At 43.2% G+C, this 2,591-nt stretch overlaps 1 pseudogene; it reads left to right on the top strand.

The window, feature by feature from the left end:
• The first annotated feature begins 275 nt into the window (after nucleotides 1–275).
• Nucleotides 276–2,591, top strand: part of LOC102873972 — a 5,903-nt pseudogene continuing 3,587 nt past the window's right edge.

Raw genomic sequence — 2,591 nt, 5'->3', positions numbered from 1 at the left:
TGCATTGCCCCTAAATCATGCCAGTCCTCTGTTACAGAGTACAAGTGCTTCACAGGGTTTTTTTGGCTATAATCTTAATGGAAGCAGTTCAATCAATACTTCTTTCCTTCTCAAAGTCATTGGGTGGATTGAAACCACTGAGTTAGCAGTGGAGAGCAAAACCCGCATACCATCCAAGCTCCTTTAAAAAATATATATAAAACCGGCTCTCTGCTCCTCGTCGATCCAGATTGCCCTCTCTTCTTGTGCAGCCTCAGCTGCATCCCAGAGACATCATGGTGAAGGTCGGAGTAAGTAGATTTGGCCATATTGGGCGCCTGGTCACCAGGGCTGCTTTTCACTCCGGCAAAGTGGATGTTGTCATCATCAACGATCCGTTCATTGACCTCAACTATATGGTCTATATGTTCCAATATGATTCCACCCATGGCAAGTTCAACGGCACTGTCAAGGCTGAGAATGGGAAGCTGGTCATCATTGGGAAAGTTATCACTATCTTCCAGGAGTGAGATCCCACCAACATCAAGTGGGGTGATGCTAATGCTGAGTACGTTGTGGAGTCCATTGGTGTCTTCACAACCTTGGAGAAGGCTGGGGCTCACTTGAAGGGTGGTGCCAAACGGGTAATCATCTCTGCTCCTTCTGTGAATGGCCCCATGTTTGTGATGGGCGTGAACCATGAAAAGTATGACAACTCTCTCAAGATTGTCAGCAATCCCTCCTGCACCACCAACTGCTTGACTCCCCTGGCCAAGGTCATCCATGACAACTTCGGCATTGTAGAGGGACTCATGACCACAGTCTATGCCATCACTGCCACCCAGCAGACTGTGGATGGCCCCTTTGGAAAGCTGTGGCATGATGGCCATGGAGCTGCCTAGAAAATCATCCCTGCATCTACTGGCACTGCCAAGGCCGTGGGCAAGGTCATCCCTGAACTAAATGGGAAACTTACTGGCACAGCTTTCCATGTCCCCACTCCCAGTCTGTCAGTTGTGGACCTGACCTGCCGTCTGGAGAAAGCTGCCAAATATGATGACATCAAGAAAGTAGTAAAGTAGGCATCAGAAGGGCCTCTCAAGGGCATCCTGGGATACACTGAATACCAGGTTGTCTCCTGTGACTTTAATTGTGATACTCACTCTTCTACCTTTGATGCTGGGGCTGGCATTGCCCTGAATGACCACTTTGTCAAGCTCATTTCCTGGTATGACAATGAATTTGGCTACAGCAACTGGGTGGTCGACCTGATGGCTCACCTGGCTTCCAAAGAAAAAGATCCCCTTGGACCACCAGCCCCAGCAATAGCACTAGAAGAGAGAGACAGAGACCCTCAGCTTCTGGGGAGTCCTTGCCCTACCTTGATCCTCCCACACACTGAGAATCTCACATCCTTGACTCCTTGACACAAGTTTCCATCAAATCCCCCTGAGAAAGGGAAGGGGCTTGGAGAGGACGTCTTGCCCTGTACCATCAATAAAGTACAATGTACTCAGCAAAAAAAAAAAAAAAAAAAAAATTAAAAAAAACATATATCCACTGCCATCAAGTTGATAATTCTGTCTCCTAACAACTCCAGCATTATTTATTCAGCATCTTGATTGAATAGGTGTGGAGAATACAACTGTGATGCACAGTTTTCCTGCTTGAATCAGGCATTTATTGATTGATTTATTCTTATTTTAGTCATTTATTCCTAATTTAGTCATTGATAAGACTAAAGAGAAAACAAAGTGACTCTACAAACTTTGTCTCACATATTCTGTGACCTGCCCTTGGAGAAGGACACCCTGCTTGTAAAGGTAGGATCAGTGCAGGAGACGGACTCCCTGGATGAGATGGATTGACACAGTGACTGTGGCCATAGGGGTAGGTGTGTCAGAGAGTAAGATTATCTCATGATGGGGCAGGATTGGCTCAAATTATGGCACGGTTCAGACTCCATTGTTCATAGAATCACTATGAGTCACAGTTAACCTGAAAGCACATAATGGCAACATTTACACAAATAGATATCACTTGATTAAATACATAGGAATCAGATTTCTTTATCCATGAGAACAAATTATGTACATCAATTTTATCCATTAAAACAAGGCCAGGCACTAACTGAGGAATAGACCTTCAATTACTTGTACAAGTTCAAATTGAAACAGAAGAAAATAAGAATCAAAATTGAGCCTTGCATTTATCCCACCTGAATTAAAAACCTTATAAAAGGTAGAATTTTTTAACAATGTATTTTTTAAAAATTTAGTTCTTTTATTGTATACTGTGTTTACTTACGAAGTTTATATACATTGTTTATCACACCAGATCTTTCCCCTTTCTTTTACCTTTCATCATCAAATTGTGCGGCCCTATGATTGAGCCTCTCCCCCACCCTGCTCATCCTTACTCCTCTTCTCCCCTCTCTCCTCTTTGGATCCTCATACTTGTTGTACAATAATGGTCTTATACAGTATTTGTTTTTATGAGATTTAGTTCACTTAACATAATGTTCTCCAGTCCCTCTCAAGTTAAGAATTAATTTACAAAATCATTGCTCCTTCTTGGTGCGTAGTATTTCACTGTGTGGCTGCACCCTAATT

The sequence above is a fragment of the Elephantulus edwardii genome, unplaced genomic scaffold (assembly GCF_000299155.1).
Source record: "Elephantulus edwardii isolate Elephantulus edwardi_28Jun2011 unplaced genomic scaffold, EleEdw1.0 scaffold00019, whole genome shotgun sequence".
Lineage (NCBI taxonomy): Eukaryota > Metazoa > Chordata > Mammalia > Macroscelidea > Macroscelididae > Elephantulus > Elephantulus edwardii.
Note: the sequence above shows the minus strand (reverse complement) of the source record. Positions and strands in the feature narration are given on the sequence as shown.